Below are 26,175 nucleotides of genomic sequence, written 5' to 3' on the forward strand. Positions count from 1 at the left end.
GCGTTTCATGGCCACTGGAAGGGCCAAGGCTGCTGTAGAAATGTCGTCAGCTGCTCCTGTGAGCTGAAAATTTCCCCTCACATTCATGGCTCATTAAATCTGATAAACCTCGGGTAATGGTGTTAAAATTGTACAAAGGTATCTCCATTTACGCACGGCCACAAGTTTTCCGTGACCAGATCCTTATCTAGGGGGGCTGTCGCTTTAAGTAAGTAACTTCCACAAAGCCCAGCTTTTCCCTCGCGTTTGAAGGGGGCTCGTGTTGAGCGAGAGGGGGATTGAATAGGCTTGTTGCCTGCCTCCATTGAGCCAGCTTCATTCTTAGCTGTCCCCTGGAAGAGGCAGGAGGAGGAGGGAGGAGGGAGGAGGAAGGTGGGAGTTCAATAGAGGGGAGATGGCAGCGGAAAGGGGGAACAGGAGAAGGGCTGGAAGGTCTAGTCACGTGAGTGATAACAGTGTTCGTGCTGGTCCCTTTCAGGCTGTCACAGTAAATCTGTTTGACTTGTCACTTTGTAAATCATTACGAAGGCTAAAAGCCTCTCTATTGGATTGTGGTGGGAGAGGGGAGGCAGCAGGTTTCCTTTGTGCCTCCTTGACGATGATGATAATCAAGTTTGTTTCTGGCCATCCTGCTGTGAGGCTATAATTAGCTTCCTTTTCCTCTTTCTCTCTTCAGCTTTATTTTGCATGTTGCTCCTCAAAGTGAAGATAGAGCGATCGAGTTTTGGTGCTGAGGTTTATGTTGACTTTTGTGTAGAGGTGTCAGTGGCTTCTGAGAATTCTCTTCAGTGTTACAGTCTTAAATGTGACCTTTTAGCTTTTCTAATTTGAAACAGAAATTCATAAATGAAACGATAAATGATTTTTTAAAGGTAATTTAATAGGGTGCTGAATCATCAGAGGCTTTATGACTACTTTAGTCACACTTCAAACTTTTTTATTATTTCAGACATTATGAGATGAGCTTCAACTTGCAAAAACACACTTTTTAATACATCACTTTAAATTGCCTGTTTTCATTCATCTTTAAAGAAAAACCTAATCTGTTGTGCTAATACGTAGTTTATTGGATAGGTTGCTACACCTCAATATTTTTTTTTTATCAAGTATACAAACTGGATAACTCAAATTTTTCTGTGTCATGAGAAGTTCAGGGTCTTGATTGCGATTGCTGTTTAATAGAAATTGTATAATGATATCTTTACCCTCGTATAACCGCCTTCCCACCAATCTCAGTAGTAGGATGGGTGTGTGATTAAAAAGATACACATGATGTTGGTGGGGAAGTATTAACGCTGGTATTGTGCTAGCTTTAACTGCACAAAAACTCCTTCACACCTCATGAAGTTTTCAGGGTGAGCTCTGAGCTGCGGTGTGAATGTACAATTTTTGCAAGAAGTCGGGGGAGTAGATGTAAGAGCGTAGAAAGCAGAGTTGGTAGCGGTGTGTGTATGTCATGCAACTGGTGCAAACCGGTAAGAGCGACACACAGCAGAATGAAAATAAACATAGCAGGATGAGAAAGAAGTGTCAGTTTCAAGATGTGAAGTGTAGAGTTGTAGTCAAGACCACATTAACAGAGACCAAGACAAGACCAAGACATTTAGGGATCGAGACCGAGTCAAGACCAAGACCAAGGCAGGGCAAGACAGAGACAAGACCAAGACCAAATATATCAGTGAAAAATCATCATGAGAGTTAACAAGACAAAAGACTTCTGTTTATTTTATTTAAGTTTACTTTGAATACTATTGACAGCAACAAACAGTGTTTGGTTTTGACTTTGTTGCCTTTCGTTTGACTCCCTAAGTTTAGTTTTTTCTCTTATCACAGTAATGACAGGGACACAGAGTGCATCAGTGGTGGTCTCGACCGGTCTTGATATAAAATACGTAGTCCGCCCAGACCGAGACAAGACTGAGTAAAAATGCTTTCGATTCTGAGACCTGAAATAAGCTGCCTCGAGACCAAGACCGGTCTCGAGTACTACAACACTAGTGAACTGTATAGATGTCTGCACATCCAGGTCTCTGCTGCCTCATTCGCTATGTCATGTTGCGTCACCCAATGTCATGTGAGACTCATCTCCCTGCCCCCTGCCTGTCATCCACCACCACCCCCCTCATTCTAACCCTAACACCCCATTATGATGATCATGTGTGAGCTAGCAATGTTGGAAAACTTTGGGGACAGAGCTCTTCAGAGGAGTGTGTATGGAAAAGAGGCTTTTTACTAATGTTGCAATCTCTGCTAGCACCACACAGTTGTTGTTTGTTATTGTCACAGAGTAATCCACCTAGAGCCTGTTGACTTTTGAACACTTATCTTACGGTGTCAGATCAGTGCACTCGCTCACATAATTATGCTGTATCAGAGGCTGATATTGATGCGGAGTATGGTATCAGAGCAACGTTAGATATAACCCAATACCTACAAATCCTGCTGACTTGAGCTCATAGGAATCAGCACTATAAAGTGGACTTTATAAAAAATTGATTTATTATTTTTTATTAAAGGTCTATACTGGTATTCATGTGGAAATCCATTAATGCCACCTAAGAAAGTGTGATCCAAAGTTGGGCCAGTGTCTCCCACACCTCTGTGAGTTAGTGCATGTGAGGTCTCCTGTTCCTCCTCCAGGTCAGTCAGGGTGACAGTCACATATATGAGTATGTCTCAACATACTGAGCAAACTGGTTACTCTCTGACAGAAACACGACAAAGTAGATCACGTCTCCTCCGGCTTCTGTTTTCCTCGCCCTGTTTTCTATTACCTCTTTTTTTTTTTCATGCCATCCATCTTTTCCCCCGTGTTTTCTCCCCCTTTTTTGCTTTCTCTGCCCCTGCCTCTCGTCTTTGGTGTGTGTGCCAGCAGAACTCTTGCTTGGAACAGAGCGCCTGGGCAGACATCTGTCGCACAGCGTCCCTGATCTGATCTGCGACTCGAAGCATCGGGGTCACGAAGAGTAGCAGTCGCCAGTCCAGACACCGTGGGAGACAATCTCTGTGTTTTTTCGGTCTTTATGCTTCTCTTTCTCTCTCATTAAAATTCTCATTGCACACAGCGGCACACACACCAGGGTATTTAAGCTGTTTGTCGTCTCTGTGAGTGGAGCGTCTGTCGCGTGGACTGTGTTGCACTACTAGGCTGGCACTGTCCCATGTCTGCTTGATAAAGCTCCATCTCAGACTCACTCACAGGTGCAGAGAGCAGAGGGAAATGTGGGTTTTATCAGGCTGTTCGTCAGCCACAGTGATGTGCAGATGATCTGAAAGGAGGATTTTCTGACAGTTAAACTGGATCTTTGTGCCTGGGGCAGAGCCATTAACGACAAAACCAATGACAGAATGAAGAAAAGGGTGTTAATTGTGGCTGTTGGGTTGTGTTAGACAGAGTTTAAATGTGGATTGACATACACGGTGTCTGCCAAGTTTGATACTTCACATACCGTCTTGAGAGATAAATGCCTGTGTATTGATTCCTCTCAGTGGTTTGACATTTATTGGTGTTGCAGCGGCTTTTTAAAAAAACTTGAAACAGGTGAGTTCATACTTTGTGACAGGACTGTTTAATGCTCTGCAAAGATGTCAAAACTGTGAATTTTTGAAGAGGGACTGTCATATAAAATTACCGTAGCCCTCCTTTTCATGTTGTAGCATATTAACAATAAATCACCAGCGCTGTATTTTGAATGTAAAGACGTTCTCTGACACTCACAGATTGATTTCCTGCTTTCTGAGCTGTGAATTTCTCTCAAATATGAAGTTAAACTTGCAGAGACTTGATTGACATAGCTAATCCATCACAGATCATAGAGTATTTAGTTGCCCTTGAGTCATGTTATCTGAACTCGGTGATGCAGTCGACAGCAGCGAGTAAAAAATCTCCTCCTGCTGGGGCATTTGAAGAGACTACAACTTCTAAGATTTCAGAGCAATCTTTTACAAAACAAGAAACAACTCCATTCACATGCTCCTGCTCACATCCCTGTTTACTCACTTTGCTTTTCTGATTTGATATTTCTGACAACACATCTTGTCAGAGCACTGTTTTCCAGCATGAGACTGTCAGCTTCTCAGATGTGGGGAAGTTTTGAAATTAGGTCCCTGTTTGCAACTAAAATACCACACGATTTTAGAGCAACTTTGATAAGAGGGGCACGAAGGTCAGAGCGAGTCTGTGATTAAATGTCTCGAACAAGTTTTAAAGTAGATTTTTTTAAGGCACAAAAGACGTGTCTGAAAGGAACTTTAAATAAACTTTGTGTGCGTTTGATGAATCATTTGAAAAAGGCCATGTCATGTAGTGAGGAGGCTTAACATGCAAAAGCAGAAGACTGATCATCAGACTGAATTAGTGTTTGTTTTCACTCGTAGTCTGTTAGACAGTGTGGTTATGTTTGCTGTTTTTGGTTTCAACCAATTAGCAATGACTGATGTGGTGAGTGGTTTCTTGAAATAGTGAACATATATCATGTTGACTGAACGAAGTAGCAGATTTCCAAGTATTGAGTTTGTCAAATTATAACAGCCGGTACAGCTTCATCAGAATCAAAGATTCTTCACCATGAAGGAAGTTCTACTGCAAGATTGCTCCAAAATGATGGTATGGTAAGACAAGAGTTATACAAAAAGAAAAGCATCACATTTAAAGCTGGGGTTGGTAGTCAGGTTTAGATACACTTTTTGTTATACTGCTTAAAATTATCTTTATGTCCCGATGGCACTCAATATATAATATGTTCTTCAAAAAGAGGTAAAAAAAAAGCTGCTATCTACAGCCAGAGTAAACCTGGGAAAACACCAACCAATCCCTGCCATCAGGAGCCAAATTATCAAACCAATCAAATCCCATCCTGCCGTTTTGCCCGCCTCCTGCGCATACATTTCATGTTTGTCTGTGTTTTTAACTTTCACTATGATAATGTTTTGGTGTTTTCTTAACGCTGAGTGACAAATGATTTGACGTAGTGCAAAACACAATGTGCTGAGGAGCGTTTTTGATCAGTCACGATCATATGGTCGCGAATCAGCGGCGCTTGTGCATGTGAGCGGGGGGCGTCGTTTTGGAGGAGCTCCGAGGGGAGGGGGGGAGGGGTTAGACGGAGTCCTGAGGAAATGCTACATTCAAATTCATGCTAGTTTTCCGTGACTACCAACCCTAGCTTTAAATGAAGTATAAAGAGTTTAAGAGTTATATGTAATGAAGCAGCCAGAGCACGAATAGCTTATAATATGTACGTTAGCATAACAGAAGATGTAGCAATGACGATTACCGTGAGAGTAGTATTGGCTTTGATAATTAGAGGTTATAAAAATGTGTACATTGCATTAAATAATGAATGTAAAAGCTAGGCGTGGGTCTCAATGATAATTCACAATGGGTTATGATGACTGATACAAGAAGTGTTTCGAAGCAACGTATTTCTGAGTCATTTTAACAGAAAATTAAAATTATGTTTAGTTGAGTCTAAAAGTAAGAGAAAACTTAGAAAACAATTAAAGTTGAGCACACTTTATATACTCTTATGCCAGTATGCTTTGCTGAGTTTGGCTACAAATTGGCAGAGCTAGCACCACCAGCCTTCAGTCCTCTCTGCAGGTTAACGCAACATGCTTATCTTCTTCATGACAGTCCCTCCTCTTGTAATATACATAGGTAATGAAGAAGTAATGCACATTAAAGCACTTCTGAAGAGTTTTTAGCTGGCTATGAAACAGACGGAAACTGATACTGATGACTCTTTATGACCTACAAAAGCAAACAAGAGCACTAAGGAGAAGTTTGATTATCTCTCTGTAGTTATTTTTAATGTCTGAAACTGCAGTGGCGGAGTACAGGTTTCAGAGGAAGTGATCAACAGCCTTTTTTTTCCATTTTCCAAAATGAAGATAAAAGTGAAGTAATAAGGCACATGGTATTCAGGAGTGGAATAGGTCAGACATGTTGCACATGGCCCCTGAAATTGAGCATGAACATGATCATAATAAAGTATATAGTTGCCACGTTTGCACCATTTTTCTGTCCCTGTTCCTTTCTTGCTGCTACAGAGTTCTGATTGGCTCTGTTTCAGTTGACTATGAGCACAGCATATTTAAAATCGCTGAAAAAAAAGCATCAATGTTGGCAGCACTGCTGAGGTCTGGGGTATTGCTACAAAAAACAGCACTGTGGTCCTTTACGATAAAGTGGTGGACCCGTTTGATTAACTCAAAGCCTCAGGAAGACTCGGCTCTACAAAGCTCCTGAGTCACTGAATCTGAGGCCGCTTTGATTCGGCACATCTCATGTGAGTGAGTCAGCAGAGTCACAAAGTAAAAGGCTAGCATGTGTGACGAGCTGATTAGTCCCCCATATGATGCCTGCCCCCTTTCAGAAGGAGTATCTGAAGATCTTGTTTACTTAGTATAAATCCCTGAGATGGAAATCGGGCTGAGATTAGATAAATGGCAGACACGGTTGGTATCTTTTGAGGGATGATTGACCTGTGACACTTAGTTGGCAGGACCGCAAGCACATGATGGTGTCATGATCTGAATGTTGATGCCTTTTAAAAGCAGATGACAGAAAAAACCTGTTCATATATTCATATGTATTCACCGTATAGACGAGCCATTCAGTAGCACCGCTGCACTGATTTAATATTAGAACAGCTCCTATGACCAGACAAACTCCTGGCCAATGTACACTTTGAGGACATTAAAAAAACGAGCTACGCTGCAAATTTCAGATAACATTCACTAAGCAAATATTAACTGGCTGGCTGTGTGCATTAATTCAGTTCACTTACAGAACCACAGCCAAGCCTCACAGTATGCTTACACTGTATAAATCACGCTTAAATAGGTTCATGTTTGTGCTCAATAACACCCATTCACCTTGATATATCTGCATTTGCACTGTCATAATGTTTCTCATTACGTGATGGGTGCACATATCTCACTTACCTTTATATCATTTATCAGCCCTTGTGGTTGTTTGTATTCATTAAGAGCAGCAACTAGCATCGTATCCTTTTCAATTAACCTAATTAAAAAGAGTTAGCTTCATAGTAACATAGTAAGCATCAGCATTTTCAATATTTAAAAACCCAAGCAGTATTCAGTTAAAGAAGTGAGGATGTTTCTCTGCCCGTTTTTGTCATGCAGTATACAGGGGTTCCCAAAGTGTGGGTCGGGACCCCCTGGCGGATCATGAGACACAAATGGAGGGTCGTGAGAATAGTACATTTGACCCATTATAGTAAAAATATCAATAAAACTAGTAGCTAGATTTCAAAGAAAACCTTGAAAATAGAAAATGTAATGAGTTTTCTGCCTTTCTTTTTGCCAGATGACTCCTAAGTTTAAGGTTAGTGAACAGTTAATTATCAAAAGCATCAGTAGCAATAGGTTAATTACTAAAGACACAGGAAACACAGCCACATGCTCATATAGGTAGGCAAATTTTCCGCAGACCAGCTAAATGAAGCCACATTAAATCACTTCGAGGGACAGTGGGGGTCACAAGTCTTTGGCACCTATATTTTGGGGGTCACGGGCTGAAGAGTTTGGGAAGCCCTGCTGTAGATGATGTCACAGCACTTCCATGCTGCTTCAAAAAGAGGATCACCCTGCTGAAGCTGAGAATGTGCTGTCTGTAGTAAATCAAAAGCAAAGCTGAGACATGTAGGGGTGTTGTTCAAAGAGAAGTTGAAGATCTGACCAATTGGCTGGTCTGAAGGGGAGAAAACACTAAACAGTCAAAGTTGAGTGCAATTAATTTAAAGTAGCTAAACACAGGATAACAGTGTCTGCGGGTAAACAATGAAAATTTGGTTTGCAGAATGTGGCTAACAATAGCAGAGCTAGCACCACCAGCCTTCTGTCCTGAAGATTAGCGTTTACATGCCTGTGTTGGATACACATTGCACAGGTGAAGTGGCTGTGTGCCTCTTTAACTAGACACAGTCTGCATACTGCCAAACTGCACCACACTATGAGATGCAATCTGTCATCTGTGCTTGTTTACATCCTGTTAGAAGAAGTTCAGCACAAACAAGCAACTCCAGGAAATCACTTTAGGCGGAGGGAAATTATTAGTGTTTATGTGCTTTCGTTTTTTAAAGGATTGAATGATCAGTCCACTTTTCTGTGTTTGTGATTGAGATAAATTGTGGTTCTCATTGATGCTAGTCTAAAGACCAGCGTACTGCGTACACTTTTTGTTATACTGGTTAAAAGGATCTTTATGTCCCGAGGGCACTCGATACATAATGTGTTCTTCAAAAAGAGGTAAAAAAAAAGCTGCTATCTACAGCCAGAGTAAACCTGGGAAAACACCAACCAATAGACGGAGTCCTGAGGACATGCGACATTCAAATTCATGCTAGTTTTCCATGACTACCAACCCTAGCTTTAAATGAAGTATAAAGAGTTTAAGAGTTATATGTAATGAAGCAGCCAGAGCACGAATAGTTTATAGTATGTACGTTAGCATAACAGAAGATGTAGCAATGACGATTACCGTGAGAGTAGTATTGGCTTTGATAATTAGAGGTTATAAAAATGTGTACATTGCATTAAATAATGAATGTAAAAGCCAGGCGTGGGTCTCAATGATAATTCACAATGGGTTATGATGACTGATACAAGAAGTGTTTCGGAGCAACGTATTTCTGAGTCATTTTAACAGAAAATTAAAATTCTGTTTAGTTGAGTCTAAAGGTAAGAGAAAACTTAGAAAACAATTAAAGTTGAGCACACTTTATATACTATTATGCCAATATGCTTTGCTGAGTTTGGCTACAATTAGCAGGGCTAGCACCACCAGCCTTCAGTCCTCTCTGCAGGTTAACGCCACATGCTTATCTTCTTCATGACAGTCCCTCCTCTTGTAATATACATAGGTAATGAAGAAGTAATGCACATTAAAGCACTTCTGAAGAGTTTTTAGCTGGCTATGAAACAGACGGAAACTGATACTGATGACTCTTTATGACCTACAAAAGCAAACAAGAGCACTAAGGAGAAGTTTGATTATCTCTCTGTAGTTATTTTTAATGTCTGAAACTGCAGTGGCACTACTGCTTCTTCTTCACACTTCCTCTGTCATTGGCTGGTACCCGTTACCTTGATGGGTCCTTTCAGGGATCTACAACAAATCCCTATCCACAACTTTTGCCAATGGGGGAAAAAATGGTTCCAAGTAAATGGAGTCCAGTTGAGCTGTAAACACACACATCACTATATATTGTGAACATGCTCCATGTTTAGAAGCAGTATCCTTAATCCCGATAAACCTGCTCATTTTTTGCACCTGAGCTCGTCAAAAGTTTCTCCAGCAGAATCCTCTTAGTGTCCTCTCCGTGCGTCTGCTATGCAGCAGCTCGGAAAAGGTGTTTTATAGTGATGACAGGCAAGGTCGGGCCACTGAAACAGGACAGTGCGAGCGGGGAGGAGGGGGGGGTGTTGGTGAGAGAAAAGGGGGAATTGAGTGGAGGGAGGGAGGGTTGGCAGAAGGATAAAGAGAGGGAGAGAAAGTGAAAGAGTGTCACTGCAGCTCTCCTGGTGTCCCACCCGCTCTTCAGCTGCAGCTACAAATCAAACAGAACCGAGTGTCTGCTGGCACTCTGCCATGACACTGATCACTGGCACACAGAACACTGTCAAAACCATCTTGATGGGTAATTAGGAATACTCTATCATTTCATATCACTTAGCTGCAGCGCTCCTGTAGTCCACTTCGTGTGTGGTTTGTGTGTGTGTAGCATTCTGGACTACAGTGTAAGGTCTGCACATTTAACACACTGTAACCCTGCTCAGTACGCGATAGAAGGATCTCAGCTGATCCCTTAAAGTCAGTCGAAAGCAGTAAACTCCATCTGACTCTGGTGTGTGTGCATCCTTACGTGCACTGTGTGTGACCTTGTGGTTGTTTTAAAGGGTTGCAGCAGTGCTCCGGCTCTTTGTGAGTGTCGCCGATGCACATCGCGTCCTGTGTGACTTTGACCAGGCAGAGCCTTGCAGCTTTACAGAACAGAGCAAGCAGAATGTATAGACTGAGCTTTTGAAAGCGCTGTGCATATACTGCAAAGAGAGGAAGAAAATAAAAAACTGCTGGTTTGCAGGTTGCCCCCTCCTTCCTCCCGTGTGATTGAAACATTTAGAATTTTCCCATTAACCCTCATCACTCACAAGAAGACCTCCGCTAAAACGCCTCCTTTTACACTTAGGCTGTGAACAATTTTGTAATTTGTGCTGTTATTATCTCAATTTGCGCAAGCGAAAAAATGAGAGGATGGGAGAGCGCATTGTGTGCCCTTTGATTAAGTGGGATGTTTGAGCGCGGGCCCTCCACCTTCAAGAGAGATTTGATACTTGAGGGGTTGAAGTGTTTTTGATGGAAACTCCATTAATGATTGATAACAGGAGGAGAGCGGTTAAAAATCTCCCTGCTGCAGCACCATCAATTATTAAACACTCTCTCCTTGCATTTTGGTGGCACATAAAATATCAGTCACCATCTTGAAATCTTGAGTTGATAATGTCTGTCAAAGAAATTGAGGCTTTGTTTTGTTCCCCCAAAACTCTCCTGAACAGGGGACTTGTATGTTGTGTATTTTTAGGAACAGTCTTGCAACTGATTGCAACAATTAGCTTAGGTTTGTTGCAGTTACATCCTCTCATCAAAGGAATGTGTTTCTAGACTTCTAAGACATCATTTATAAAATTCTCATTGATATTATCAAAGCTTTATGATTTATTGATTAAAAGAAAATATGTCTGGAACTGAAATTGCTTGGCTAATTTTAGATATTAGGTTAGATAATCATTTTATACAACACAGTTTAGTTGTTATAGTCCCAAATAATCTTGATGTGATGTCCATCTTTAGGTTAACCTCATATATGTCAACAAAACGTTGCTCTCCAGCATACCCGGACTGTATTTTGACTCAGTGTGCAATGATATACTTCATCTAATAGCTTGAATGATTCAGCCAGTGTTCATGTCGAGAACCTCACACACACGGCACATGTCGAGTACGATGTTGAGGGACTGAGTGGATGTTTGAAGTGATGCTGGAGATTCGTGTCAGCCAGTGTTTGAGTGTCGGAGTGCGTGTCAGTGCAGCGGCGGCAGAAGTTCTCCGGAGCTGAGAGCTGATTTGAGCTGCACGGAGACGAGCTGACAGGGCCTGCAGGCTTCTCTGTGTCATCGCCAAGGTTCCCGTCAGCGCAGAGCACCGCTGTACTTCCACGCAGGACCCCCCATCCCCCTCCCCTCCTCATCCTCTTCTCTCCTCGATTAAGTCTTTATATTGCATGTGGCAGCGGCAGAGCAAAGCGTCCGGCCACTCTGCTCAAAGTGCTCAGAGGCTGCTTGGAGGCACGCGAGGAGGAGATGTTTCCATAATGCTTCAATTGGCTGTTCAGGCTTTTATTGCAGGTAATAGTTATTGGCTCACATTAGGGAAGAACACACCTGGCACTGGGTTTATTTGATGTCACTGGCTCGGGTCAGGCCGTTTAAATGATAATTAAGCTGCACCAATTAATCGGTTAATCAATCACTGAAGAGAACATCAATTAATCACCGACTGTTATGAAATTTGATTAATCATTTAAGTACATTTTTAAGCAGACATGTCAAATATTAGCTGGTTTCAGCTTTATAAATTGGAAGAGTATGTGCTTTGTTCTGTCATTTTTATGTGTAAATTAAGACTCCAGGGTTTTAGGATGTTAAATGGACAAAAGGCATGAAATTCGGAAATTGTGATGATAATTTTTTGACATCTTATGAAAATTGAATGGTAAAAATGATCTGCAAAAATGGGAAATAATACTAAATTGCATCCCTGAATGAAACCATCATTTGCTAGTGTCCATATCCAAGTTAATTATTGACTACAGATGGAGTCTGTCAGCACTGTGTCTGGATATTTGTGTTCTTCCCCTGTAAAAACAACCTCAGTCTCTTTAGATAAGCTTGGAGAAATCCCCTCCTGGAGATTTATCTCTACCCTAAAGGATGTAAAGATAGAGATGAATCACGATAGCAAATAAAAAGTAACAACAATAAAGTGATGGCTGTTCTTATCTGAACCCTGATCGCTGATGTCTCCTCGTCGCGGCGAGGCACCACCGTGTGTTGCCCATCCTGTGTCAACAGCATTGTATTTACATAAGCTGTTTCCCCATCTCTGCCGCTTCTGTCCTGAGCGCGCAGGGGGGGCTGCGATGGTGAGGCGGTGTGATTAGATTTACAGATGGAGATTAATGTGAACAGAGGTAATAGCACAAAGGCATAAATCACAAAGAGGAGGCTGGAAGCACTGTGTTTGACCTTTTGAATGGTGATAATGATGCAGGAGTCAGATACACTGCGACTAGGCCTGCAGCTGGGCCAGTATGACTTTAGACAACAATGTCATAAATGCACGATGCTTCAGTCCCTCCAGGATTCTGACCGCTTTTCTTGAGGTTCTTGTGGCCTAAAAAGCTTAATTTCATGGCAGCTCTTAAAAGAATGCAATGTAAGGTGTGAAGTTTAGAGGCTTTTGTATGTGCAACACTTTGCACATAAATTGTGGGCTACTGGGACAAACGCTCCAATAAAACCATCCATCAGCTGAGCACGCTGTTTGTCTTCTTACATCCCTCCCAGTCAATTTCCCTATCAAAATAAAATGTGTAATAATTGAATGGCCTTTTACTCAATAGCCATGAAATACTAATTTTGCACAATGTGTGACTTTTTTTAGTGCTTTCCATATTCCCAAAGGATGATTCACGCTTCATATTACACTATTATACACATTATTTTGAGAGCTGTGCTAAAAAAGAAAAAAAACACCATCAGTAAGAGGCAGGAGGATTTCTATCGCTCTGTGCTAACACTATTTGGCTCCTCTTATGTTGTGAATACTCTGTCATTATGTCTCTCTACCAGGGATGTTTTGAAGCAGCTAATTAATGTCCTTTTCATTTAAGCAGAAATTTAAATTTCAACTCACCAACTAGTCTAAAGGTAACAAAACACTCAGAAAGCAGTCAATACTGAGCACAATTTATTTAACACTGCTAAACAGGATCACAGAGTATACAGGCAAAGGATGGTCAATGTTTTGTTTGTCAAATTACCGCCAAACTGCGGCGAGCTACGAGATGTCATCTGTCTTGTTTACATCCTGGTAGTAGATAGGGATGGGCAATGATTTTCTAATATTCGTTCACTTCTTAAAAATCGAAGAGTTACTCCGAATATTTTCTCATTTTAAAAGTACAATTTTTCATTGTTTTTACCGTTCTTTAAGCTGTTTGCTAACCACATTAGCAAACAGAAGAAGAAGAATGTTAACTGCATTAAAAAGCAAAAGAAGAAGAAAACATTAGCGACAGTCTTGGCGATTCCCTCAGTTCCTGAATCTCACCACTACAACAAATGTATTTTCAGAACCTGATCATTGCTGTAAAATGTAAACACACACGCCACGCAGCGTCACAGAAACACCGACATAAAGATCGAGGCAGACACTGTAGGTGTCCGCTACTAGCAACACCACGTCCCTCTGCTGGTTAAAGTGACTGCCACGCAAACGGGCTGTTGATGGGACAGGTGTGTGTGTGTGTGGGGGGATTATTAGAATAATTGTTGAATACATGCCAATGATTATCAAATAGTATTTTGGCTTGAAATGCCCATCCCTAGTAGTAGAGACATCCGCAGTGCCCCAACCCTGGAAAGCAGTCAAAACGCACCTTTTCCTCAAAGCTTTTCTCCATTAGATATCCCCACCTACCCCCCAGACCCTCTACCTGACCCTGTGAAGTGACCTTGGGTTTCTTGAAAGGCGCTATATAAATATCAGTTATTATTATTATTATTATTATTATTATTATTATTAGAGCACTAATAAGCCATTACCTGGATCTCCAGCCTCTACTAGCTTAGACATGCCCACAACATATGATCTGCATTTAAGGCCTATAATAATAGAAATCATAAGAACTTGATAAACTGCTTAGTAATTCTGATGCCAGCTAGCAAGTGTGACCAAGTTTAACCGTTTACTCAACCAGCTTAATTTATTTTATTCTATTTTTTTAAATATATTTTTTGGGGGGCTTTTGCACCTTTTTTTTTTATTAGAGAGGGGAGGACAGTGGATAGAGCTGGAAACAGGAAGAGAGAGTGGGGGATTGGCATGGGGGAAAGGGGCAGCAGGCTGGAATCGAACCTGTTCCAATCACTTCATGGGCATGCGATTTAGCCATTAGGCCAAATCTGCTCCCAACTATCTTAGCTTATTAACTAAATGTGCACATACTTGCTTTGTGCTTATACATAAAGATTTCGGGAAGGCATATTACTAGCGTTCTTTACATTGGCTTCCGGAGCTACGAAACCACATGGGAAGCAATTGCAGTGACGTGTAACAGAGCAGCATCATCCTTAAGAGTGACGCATACAATACAGCCTGTTGTGGTGAGTGCTCTCAATACAATAAATCGCAGATGAACTAGAAGTTGTCCTCCCTGTATAGATTCTGCAGACTCAAGAGAAGTTGCTCTGTGCTTTGATCAACCTGACAAGCAGTCTTCTAACCAAGATAGTTGGACTTCATCAGGCGGCCCACGTCTGTCCACCTTTGTCATGCCATTACACCTGGTCCACATTTTTTAGAGCAAGATGTTCCAGGGTAAAAAAGTCACGCCTTGAAGTGGTAATGGTCAAAAAGGCTTGTGAGATTAGAGCTGACTCACGTTAGTGAAGGAGCCTCTGATTGGTGGAACATTTGGAACACATCTCCTGATTGGTCAATAAATTCCACAGAATGCACCAGGGAGTGTCTCTGTGTTGTGTTTATCATCATAAATTGACTGTATAGAGTCTCCACATGACACTGTAGTTAGGGGACAAATTGCAACATTGCAACTCCCCAGAGAGACTGATGCTTGTGTGTGAGTTCATGTGTGTGTGTGAGTGGGTTAATAGGCGGAGCAGACAACACTGGAGTGCATTTAGATAAAAGTGACAGCATGTATGAAGCTGTCAGAGCATTAAACGCTGTAAAACGGTGGAAATAAGTAAATGCACTCTTGCACGCACACACACAGTGACAGGTTGATACCTGGCTCTCAGGCTTTTTTAAGTGGGAAGTGAAACCTGTCCGTCTGTTTGTCCGTCTCCCTGTCTGTCCTTTGCAGTGCAAACCATCAGCAGGGTTATTAAAGGAGCCCTGTGGCTGCCACTGATAAGGCCTGTAATGGTTGCTGGTGCTGCCACTGACAGCTCTGCCTGCCTGCCTGCCTGCCTGCGTGGCAAACACAAGTGTCCTGGCCGGGGGATTACTGCCTGCTGCCATTTCTGCTGATGCCTTTCTTTATGTTATCCCCTCCTCTCACATGTGCTGCATTTGAATAACTTGGCTGATGTTGTAGGAATGGAACTCCACGAAATCTTTCCCTGCTGCATACAAATGACGGACGAAATGCTGTCACACATTCAGACCTCCTTTTTTTTTTCATTTTCCCTGTCTTCTTACTTTTCTTTGCTCCTTCCTTCTGGTGGCCATAACTGGTTATTTACATGCTCTGTCACTTACAGGGAGGAGTGATGCTGATGGGTTAGGAGGCTCACTAATCCACTCTGCCGCTGTCATTAGAGAGAAGCAAACAGACTATTACCACCTCCTCCTCCTCTTTCTGCTCATCATAAGCCTGCCTGAACCTCACACACACACGCACACACACATACACAGCTGTGATGGAGAGTGCCTCTTGTTTCTTTAGCTCTGCTGAGTGGAGCCCTGCTTTGGTAATTGATCCTGTTTGCTACACGGGGAGGGGGGAAGAAGGAGAGGGAGGCCCTAAGTGTTGTCAGTTTGCTGCATTAATTTTTCAACCGTGGCCAGAGGAGGGGCCCACCGCAGAGCTCACTCACAGGATCCATGCTTTTCCTTTAACGCTGCTGCTTTGTCCGTCCACATTTACATCTCTGTTTATTGCCGCTAAATCCAAAAGAAGTCCTTCTCTATGAGACTCATTTGTGATTCATCTGCTCGGTCGCAGCCGCCTGCTGATGACATATTTGTTTTCCTCCGTCTCCTCTCAGAAATAGCCTTCTGGTGGTTTGTGTGACTTGTGCCTCCTTGTCTGGCTGTTTGTTGCCTTCTCATGGCGTACAGTATGCACAGCTGATAATAGACAGACCTCATTCTGTGCTTTTTGATCCCAGCTCCAGGCTTTGGTCGCTGACTCACTGATGATGTCACCCGGGCCGACTGAGAAGGAGGACTGAGCAGAAAGAAAGCATAAGAGGGATTGTGTTTTACTCCTGCTGCCTAACCGTAGTAGACTTTGCTATTATTGCCTTTATGTTCTTCACAGTTCTCCCCCGCGTTCTCTCTCAAAATACACCTCCACTATAATTAGTCCTATAATGCTATCACAGTGCCGGTCAGCGGATGGAAAGGATACTGCTGAGTGATTTCTGTGTCCGTCAGAGCTGCGTTAGCGAACACTTCACTGAGTCATTCAGAGGTGCTCACAGCCACGCAGGACGTCACCGCTGACATTTGTTACAGATATGAGTCATGTGTTCTTGCTTTTATTTAATTCTTCCGAAGCAATTTAAGTGTGACACATTTCAATTTTGCATCCCTAATGCTTGTCGGATGCTGGGGAGATGTAAAGTAGCTCAAAGCTCACAGCAGTTGTCATGCAAAGTGTCTAAAAGACGCTTTGTGATGATGCAGTTTGTAAAGCACGCTGTGGGAGAGAAGTGCCTGCAAGCTTTGATGGAGTTAAGTCATGATCATTGGAGTTATAGCACCCAGAATGCAGCGCCGCCCAGGGACCAGGAAGTTAGCCTGTCATGGATGAGTTGCATGCAGGGGAAATGATCGGCCCTCAGGAGTAATCAAATCTGACTTCATTTACTTGGCAAACACCAGACTGTGTCAAATTTGATCCAACAAAACGTCCATTCTGATTTGGAGACACCTGAAAATCTGTCTCTAAAACTTTGCACACAATTATTTAAAAGTTTGGAATCTGCGCTTACAAGACATCAAAACAAACCATAGTGTTCCTCAAGCAATTCAATCCAGAGCTGCAACAAATGAATGACTGAAAGAAAGTTGTTATTCAATATTCAGATCATCTGTGAATAATTTCAGCGATTTTTTGAAAGCCAATATGTCAGACAATAGAGGTTCAAACTTTGTTAGTGTGACGATGACTTTTTTTTGTCATTTTATGAATTAAAAGTTCAGATGTTTAACTTTTGGTTTCACTAAGAAGCAACTTTAAGACATCAGTTTGGACTTGTGGAAATCCTGACCAGCGTGTTTTAAAGCTAAATCATGCACCTTATTGGCAGATTAGTAGTTACTGCAGATAATGTGAGTTGCTGCCCTGATTTAAACCTGGACTTTCACATCTTTGAAAATCTTGCAAGAGAAAAACCTGAGGCATCAAAACTTTCAGTCCTGGATCCTACATTACCCACAATGTAGCTGGTCTAGCTGGTTTTAATCCCAAACTCCCACTTCTAAAGCAGGCTCTCTGTTATCAATTTTTAGGCTTCAAGCCCAAACAAAGATAAACCTCCTGACATCATCAAGGTTATTTTTTAGACTTCAGATAGTTCCACTGCGTGTATGGCAGTGATAGTCAGTTGTTTCGATTCCAGGTCCTGCTGTCCACATGCAGAAGTGTCCTTGGGCAAGATGTTTAAAGGTGGGTACACACTACAGGATAATCGGGCTGATTTTTTTTTATGACTTAAGTTTTATTAGATTTTGAATTTTTAACAGCACATATCCACAACATACAGGACCAAATAGTGCCAGGCCGAAGAGTGAAAAAAACAAAGAAAAACGCTAAAATGTGTGAGTTTGACTGGCATGAAAAATAATAAAAACAAACAGACAAATAGACAAAACAACAGAGAAGAAAAATACTAGATCAGACATTAAAAAAGATATACAATAAAATAATGCACAAATAATAAGAATAACAAAATACCAGTATTAACAAGACATTTTGGGCGAGTTAACAAGATGTCCACTGTCAGATGCCCTCCACCCATACTTCACATATAGATATTTAATCAATGTCCATCCAACAGTGTCCACACTGCTTCCTTTCACCGCGCCATCATCGGTCAGATTTTTTCCCAATCTCCCCCTTACGATAAAAGCCAGCAAAGGCCTGGTTGTCTGATGTTTGCAAACGACATCGTGTCTGATTTTCCTGTGGTGTGGGGTGTGTTAAGAGTGATTTTGTCCGGTCGGATAGCTTCAGAAGGAGAGATCTTGCATAATGAACATGTTTATATTTGCGACTATAAATCCTGTAGTGTGTAGGATGGTCTAAGAGTAGCCGAGCACACACGGTGTGTAATGTCACGTGTACCGGAGTGAAAGCCAATCACGACGCAAGCTGACTCAGCTGATCATCATTGCTTCTTGCTGTTTGTCAGCCATGTTTGTTTACACCGAGGTCACGTTTTACTACGCGAGATTTGGAATATTGAGCGTGAAGAACCTGATACTCTGCTGAAGAATGGGTTAGTGTGTGGTGTGCTCCGTAGTGCACACCACACACTATACGATCAGAAGAGAGAGATCTTGTGCGATCTATCTTTTGTTATCATCAATTGTGTGGTCTCTAAAGGTGTGAAGGTTTGAAGAATCCTGTTACTCAAAGACTGCCCTCAAAAGCTGTGTGTGAATGGGACTAATTAACACTGATATATAGCATATGATATATATATAGCACCACTTATATAGCAGCCTCTGTCATCAGTGTATGAATGTGGTGAGAGTGTGACATGTAATGTAAAAGTGCTTTGAGTGGTCAGAAAACTAGTTGTAATGCAACTAGTAGTTGCATTCCACCATTATCTCTCTCACAGTAGTGAGTAATGTTAATGTAATACCTGCATTGTGTGATTGTTTGTATGTAACACCTGAAAACATCACATAGAGCATGAACTCATTGTGTCCTTCGTCTTTGTGACACTCTACATTTTGATGTGGTTCCAGTTCCCTGACCGTTTAACCTCGACATGACTTCACACCAACACTATAAAAGCCCGGGCAGGGCCGCGGATGATCTGTGTGATTTACAGCATCTCTGAGGTCACACAGGTGAGAGCCCTTTCTTTGCTTCTCCCTGTTTTGTACCATCCAACAGGTGTGTTTTCTCACTCAGGTGTGATACCTCTCCCCCCCTTCTCCCGTCCTCCCTCCCTCCCTCTTGCCAGCTCAGCTAGCCAGGACAGGCCTACTTCCACTCCAAAACCATGATTGCATTCTTGAACTATTCCACCCCCTCCTTCAGAACAAGAGCCCTCCGCATCTCTCTCCCTTTCAAGTAGAGGCTGTCAGCCGCGTCGTCCCCCTTTGAAGATGTAATCTTGGAAAACACAGAGACATCTCTGGGATTATCTTAAATGTCTTCAGTATGTCAACAGCCCGGCCCCGTTGTGGAGCAGCGCTGGGCTGTTTAAAGGGTCGGGCTGTGATGACAGCCGAGGAAAATGCCGCATCGCAGAGGTAATCACAGGGTCAACTCGGCTGACTCCATTCAGGGCCGGACTCCTGCTGTTCAAACTGGATGATAACACACACACACAATGAAAATGATGTATTCCCCCATGTGGCAGGGCTGTGTTTACAATGGAGGGTAATAGCAGGCGGTGGAGCGCTCAATAACAGATGGTGTTTGTAGGTGAGGTTCATTTATGTCATGGCATTTTAAAAAATGTTATGAAAATCAGTACGAGGCTCAATTTTTAACCAAGCATACACGACAAGAGGAAGCATTATTGAGCAGTCACAAGAGGGAGAGTTACTATACACCAAATTAGAGGCACATAAGTGGGCGCTCCTTGAAAAGGATCTTGACTTTGTAATCATATCAGATGTTATCAGGAGGAGATTTTAGGAAGGGTAAGTGCTCGGAAACTAAATCAGAGAGAAGCTGCCCGGGGAACACGTTGTTATCATAATTACCTGCTGAGCGATGACTGCACAACCCGTGTTGATGTTGACGCCGAAGCTGCCCTCTCCTCTCTCTGCTGTCTTGTGTGGGCTGCTGCCTTCGACACATCTCTTTGTGCTCCAGTCTCTGTGTGTTTTCCTTCTCTCTTCCATTTTTTTTTCTTTTCTCCTCTTTCAGCCAGGAAAACAGACTGTAGGGCCAAAAACGCAAATATTGTTTTGGTGAGATCTGGCTGGGAGATTTTAGGACAGACTTGCGTCACTGTTTGCGTGCGGGCGCTGGCAGGATCCGATGCTGCTCCCGGGAACTTAGGCAAACCTCATCTTCTCCGTTTCAAACAACAACCTGCTCCTGCCTGCATGGGTTTTCTTCTTTATTACAAATGATCTGTTTGAATGAAACGCAGCCCCGGCCTTCTCTCTGTTGGCATTTTAAGCTGCAGGAAATAACAGATGATGATATCAGAGTGGGAGAGAGAGTGAAGGAGAGGGAGAGACCACTCAAGGAGGAGAAACACTTGACCTGTTTGTTTTGGGAAAATGGTATTCCTCCGCTAATTTCCTCCTGATAAGTATCTGACAGCTCCTAGTAAAGTGTTTTATCTTGGCTGGAGGGAAATGGCTTCTCTCACTCAGAGCGCCGATCGATTTCAGACACACTGCTGCTTTAAATTGCATTCTCTGGTTTTTAGACTCCCTCTATTTGCATAGAGGTAATCAATTACATATATTAGCCTTTTAGCCAACATGGCCTTTCCACTACCCACCTACCATCCTTCCTTACCTCAACTCTCCTGCAAAATCTTCTCTCTTCCCCCCCTAACATCATTGACTGCTGTTTGCCATGTTGGGGGGCATTGATTTTTACTGCTCTGCCTCTCTCTCTGGTTTAACAGTTGATGAGTTGTGTTAAGACGCCCAGGGACAACCCTGCCTGTTTTAAGGAGATGAGGTCTGCTTTTATAGCTCTCCTGCCTCCTCAGCCCTGGATGATAAGGTGTGTGTGTGTGTGTGAGCGTGTGTGTGTATGCACACACGTGTGTTAAGACTATAGGATTCCCCACAGGAAGCTAAAGTAAACGTTGTGGTGTTAAAGGCTTTCAAGAGACAAACTCAGGCTTTGTCATATCCAGTGTTTGGATCACTTTAAAGACCTTGCGCAGAAAATTGGTTTACCTCCCATCAATGAGCAGCCACATCATCAGATACGGTTACCAGGATTGAAGCGTTAAGAGAGTAACACCGAGCATGAAACACGAGAATAGTGGCTGGAATGGAGAGAGTTGAGATTTTAAGGTGACAGGAATATTTTGAAATCTCTCTGCGGCACCTACAACCACCCACAGCTCACACACACACACATGCACAAACATGCAGAGAAGTCATAGACACAGACACAAACCTCATTTAACACGATTAGTTTCTTTGAGGATTTTACCGCAGCCTCTCATATCCGGGATGAAAGAGTTCACACTTCTGACAGGGAGGGAAGAAAAAGAAAAAAAGCGCTGGAGTCTGCAGAAGCAAGCACTCAGCTTTTCACTGCAATATTCACCACATTATTAAGGAACACATTGCTTTGTGCTGTGTTGCTCTCAAACACCATCTGTAGTGTGCTGCTCAAGTGGTAGCAATTTTCTTCCAGTCTCGTGTCTCTCATGCAGTATTACAAGTGAAACTCGATTGCAGATCTCCGCTCGATGTTCTAGCGCATTTAGTTTCTCATAAACGTTCGCATTCTTCAGTGATTGCTCCCCAGCAGTTTCCAATATGCAGGGATGCACTGCTCTCTCAGTATTTAGCTCACTTTCTGCCTCTAAAATCTTCATGCAATTTCAGAGTGAGACAAAATATTTGCACTGTATTGCTCTTTAGGTAGACTTCCAGTCAAAACTTTGCTTTTGTTGGTGTTTTTCTGCTTTAAGAAGCTCAACATAGCTCTTGTGTTTGGTCAGTGTAAGGAATATTTAGCTGACTGAATTGAAAATCTTGCTTTAATACAATAATTGGATTTTCACAACTGAATGTATGGCCAACTTTAACAATGTGATATTCTAATCTTTCTCTTAAAACCCATAACCTTTACACACTGGCTGCACACACACATTTTAAAGAGGGTCCACCCGTGCGTGTTATAGCTGGGTAATATCAACCTAATAGGCTTACCTGTCAGCACTGTACGGGACGTAGACCCTGTAAATCACATTTGTCTGCGACACCTGCTCGCCTCCCTGCGTATTTATGGCTTTCTCCTCCGCCCTGTCCTCTTCTTTTTGGCCTCAGTCCAAAATCAACCCCCTCTTCCCACAGTATGTGCCTCAGTATGTTCCCTTCTTCTCATGGATTAAATGAATGAGCAGGTGTTCAGACGTATGGGGGGCCCCAAATCCATCCACGCACCCCCTCCTGTTCAATCCATCCACGTATTGTTTCCATAATGTCGATAAAAATGTTAGAGATTAAGCCACTGGCATATTTCAGTCCACGCTTAGTCCATTTTCAGAGTTAAACACTTAATTTAACACAACTTATGGTTCTCTATGACAGACTGTGTGATATTAATACTCTGATTACGACCAAACATCACACCTTAAAAAGATCCCAAGGTGTAGACGGGAAAAGATATTCGGAAACAGTTCATCCAAGTTCCTCCAAGTAATTATGGTATGAAATCTGCTCTGCTATCCTAAAATTACACAAATGGCTGTGTACCACTGGCCAAAACTTCTTTGACTCTCATTAGAAGTGCCAAAATATACAGTACCTCTTGGAAAATGGCCACCAGGGCAGCCTGAAGCAGCAGCAGCAGCTTGTGTTCACGAGTAGGAGAGATTGTAAGTGATGAACCAAGGAAGAGAAAATAGAAAGTGTGTCTTCCTGGTGACTGTCTTTGCCAGAAGACTTTAATTTAAAAAGAGCATTGTATTTCTCTATTTCTGTTGTCCAATGTGATATTTGTGATAAAATTGTCATCAATGGCAATGCAAGTTAAGTTATTCAGCTATCTGTCATTTTTGCCTGGATGATGCTAGGTAAGCATTAGCGTGAGTAAGCTAGCTACACAATCACTGAGGGAAACCAAACCAACCTTGTGAAAAAAATGTGTTTTTTGTTGAGTTTGAAAATGAGAACAATGTTAGTCACTTGCTGTGTTTTCATTCAAACATGAAATATCTCACAGTGACACTTTTGGCCAAGATAACAAGCTGCAAACAAAATATAGCTTACTGTTACGATATTAAGTTGCTGTGGCTAAAGTCTTAGCAAAAAATTGCCTGTTCTTACCACTTGGTTAATCAATATTCTCCCTCTTTTAGCTCTGTTTTTGGTCTCCTCCTACTCCTAAGGGAGAGATGTGAACCTTTAGCTACTTAATGCTCTTTTGTGTTCACCATTTACCCTGTAACTGTCTGGACATCCATATAGATCTGAGAGGACTTGTGGGAGTTATTACATGACATAAAGTTAGTTCTTTAATTGTTACTATAAAACATTTTGCACATCAGTGGTCTGAGCTAAATACATCTGCATACACTCATGCTGCTATTGACAATGCGAACACGCCAATATTTACCATCTTGGTTTAGCCTTTCTGTGTTAGTTGCAAATGTGAATGGAATTTTTCACTTGATATTGGCACTAATGCCAATCCATGACTTAAAATGCAAGGTTACCTGTACAGAGTTTCATTAAAGCTCCCCACTAATAAAAGTTAAGTGCATTGCAGATATCTGCAGAGACAGAATGACTGCTAGGCTAATCCTGAAACCCTGTGTGTTCTTGGCCTCTTGCTGGATTTGTATGGGCCTGTAAAGGGTGCAGCGAAGCAGTGAGGAGAGACTAAAAGAGGTGTATTAAGGCAGTGAATCTCGCCGCTGTGTGTGTAATGGACTCAGGATGAGGGCTGACCAAGAGCCAGGCTGCTGATAACCTTTAGGAAGGACATTGTTCCAGTGCAGTGGGGGGTGGGGTCGCGTGGGAAGGCGGAGGAGGGAGGGGGGGGGGGGGGGGTATACAGGACAGGACTGCTGCAGTACACAGGCACGGCAGTTTGATAGGTGGTGCAGTTGTTCATTGGTTCATTGGCTTTCCGGCAGGGTTAGGAGGTAGAGTAAATGGGGCAGTATAGCAAACTCCCTCATGGCTTCCTGCATACATTTTTCAGCACCGGGGTGTATTTCTCTGTGATACATTTGTCCTCTGTCTGAACCAGGTTCTCCCTGGCACTCCATTAAAAGAAATTTAACAGCCTTTTCTTCTGTCTTCCTTCCCCTCAGATCACCGCTTAAGGAGGGGGTCAGCGAGGGACTGTGCGTGAGGAATACATGAAGGGCCGGGTGGGGGAGGGGGCGGCGACCACAGCGGCAGTACCACCAAGGTCAAAGTTCACACAGGTAAACAGATTATCTTTTTTTTTTAATCCACAGCTACGTCACTGTGCACGCTCTATGGTGTATTCTTCTTCTTCTTCTTCTTCTTCTTCTTCTTCTTCTTCTTCTTCTTCTTCTTCTTCTTCTTCTTCTTCTTCTTCTTCTTCTTCTTCTTCTTCTTCTTCTTCTTCTTCTTCTTCTTCTTCTTCTTCTTCTTCTTCTTCTTCTTCTTCTTCTTCTTCTTCTTCTTCTTCTTCTTCTTCTTCTTCTTCTTCTTCTTCTTCTTCTTCTTCAAATTTCCTTCAAATTTCCTTCTTGAAGCAGACCTGGCACGCAAATGTGAAGTGAGGGAGTAGTGTGGCTGGTTTTGATTGGACCCTCCTGGGCTGGCGGCCTGGGAGGAACTGGGAACTAAGCAGTGTGCAGCTGCTGTTTATGAGGAGCTGTGCAGGATCTCATTTGGCTCGGTTGAAAAAGAAAGCCAGCCAGTCCCCGACGGAAAGCCTGTGGCCAGTGTCAATACTTGGAAAATAAAACAGACAAACATGATGCTATGATTCAAGACACATTTCATTCCAAGAAATTCTGAATTTTTCTGTATTTTGCACTGTACACATGAATGTAACGGAAATAGGGAAATAGGATTTAGGGTATTTATAGACTGCAGCCATAGCACTGTTTTAGTCTTAAATATAACCCTATAATAACCTGACCCTATTTCTAACACTAATCTCAATCCTCTGCTGCCTTATTCTCTGGACTTTTGTTGATTTTTTTTGCAGCCTCTTAATTTGCTGATAAATTGAATATCAGCAAAGCAGCATCCCAATGAAATGTGAACATTTTGCAGGCAGTCTCAATAGTTCTGTACATGCATTGAGCTGGAAAAGTCATTTCTGAAGTAGGTCCAGAGTGGTGTAAAACTCTGCCACCTAGCTCCAATTTCACACTCTTTTCTGCCTCTCCTCCTGTATTCTTTGCTACCAGGGATTAAGGAGGATTGGGGGGGTTGTGAGGGTGGGTGGGTGCAGATCCAGGAAGCAAATGGATAAATAAAGTGCTGGTTAATCTTCCTTAGTGCAGTGTGTGTGTGTGTGTGTGAGCAATTGAACCACGCGTGGAACATCTGCCATGCACACAAACACACATATGCACACAGTCAGACACAGATACCTCACATACACAAACACGCACGCATGCACGACTTGCTGGGATCAGCCAAAGTGATAAGCACACGGACGTCAGAGCACCGAAAGCGACAGGTTTAACACACATACATTTACAAATAGACCATCGGCGGAGTGACAAGTAGAGCAGAGTGAAAGAAAGAGAGACGCCGCCAGCCGACAGAACAGAGCTGCAGAATGTGACAGCCCATGACTGCAGACACATGAAAGTATAGGAAGACAAGTTTTACTGCGCTTCTCTGCGGCTGTCGCACTGAATTCTTCTCGCCTGGTATCCGTGCACTTATATCTGTTCCTTTTTTTTTCTCCTTCGCTCACATTAACTCATACTCAGCCTACAAATTTTTGATCAAACAACTGTGCAATTGAGGCAGAGTTTGGCCAGACAGCCAGCCGGGATGAGTAATGTGGAGCTGCGATGGTTTAATTTGTTTAGAAAGCCTATCATCGCTGCAAACATGTTACACACTGTTGCCGTTTACAGAGGAGTATTTTCCCCTGCAGTTTAATTGGATGCATTTTTAATGTTAGCAACACACAGAGTGAGCACTGTTGACACTGAACACTGTGGCCGTTGTGAGGTGATGGAGTTGGGACTGAGGGGAGAGGAAGAGTGGGC

At 42.5% G+C, this 26,175-nt stretch overlaps 1 protein-coding gene across 1 annotated transcript in view; it reads left to right on the plus strand.

Moving 5' to 3' along the window:
* zmiz1a (zinc finger, MIZ-type containing 1a) overlaps window positions 1–26,175 on the plus strand; it is a 138,270-nt gene that overhangs the window by 11,067 nt on the left and 101,028 nt on the right. Inside the window, exon 2 of the mRNA XM_034682686.1 lies at window positions 24,277–24,393. The gene's annotated coding sequence lies outside the window, so the exon portion shown is untranslated. The remainder of the gene's footprint in view (window positions 1–24,276; window positions 24,394–26,175) is intronic.

This window comes from Notolabrus celidotus, chromosome 4 (assembly GCF_009762535.1).
Source record: "Notolabrus celidotus isolate fNotCel1 chromosome 4, fNotCel1.pri, whole genome shotgun sequence".
Lineage (NCBI taxonomy): Eukaryota > Metazoa > Chordata > Actinopteri > Labriformes > Labridae > Notolabrus > Notolabrus celidotus.